Source organism: Frieseomelitta varia, unplaced genomic scaffold (assembly GCF_011392965.1).
Source record: "Frieseomelitta varia isolate USP_RPSP 00005682 unplaced genomic scaffold, Fvar_1.2 scaffold_591, whole genome shotgun sequence".
Taxonomy (NCBI): Eukaryota; Metazoa; Arthropoda; class Insecta; order Hymenoptera; family Apidae; genus Frieseomelitta; species Frieseomelitta varia.
Genome location: NW_025110358.1, coordinates 259,952 through 260,211, shown reverse-complemented (window position 1 = coordinate 260,211; position 260 = coordinate 259,952). Strand labels below are relative to the sequence as shown.

General features: G+C 32.3%; 1 protein-coding gene across 3 annotated transcripts in view; it reads right to left on the bottom strand.

Moving 5' to 3' along the window:
- Window positions 1–260, bottom strand: part of LOC122534395 (protein prickle-like) — a 139,830-nt gene that overhangs the window by 941 nt on the left and 138,629 nt on the right. The window lies entirely within an intron of this gene.

The following is a 260-nucleotide window of genomic DNA, read 5'->3' as shown; positions in this document are numbered from 1 at the left end:
CTGCAGTAAGTTGTGGAATTATTACAAACACGTTTGTCACAAAAAGCGTAACAGTTATTGCGACTGCAGCATACATTTTAAAAATATTCAATATGAAATATGATAATTGTTTAATATCCGCGATCGACTTGATCTTAAGTATACAAAATATAGCAAACAGATATAACAAGATACAGTGCAAGAGCATACTAACTGTGATACAATATTACAATAGACGTAATGAGAGCGTAATTGCGATGCAATAAAACGTAGGCCAATCT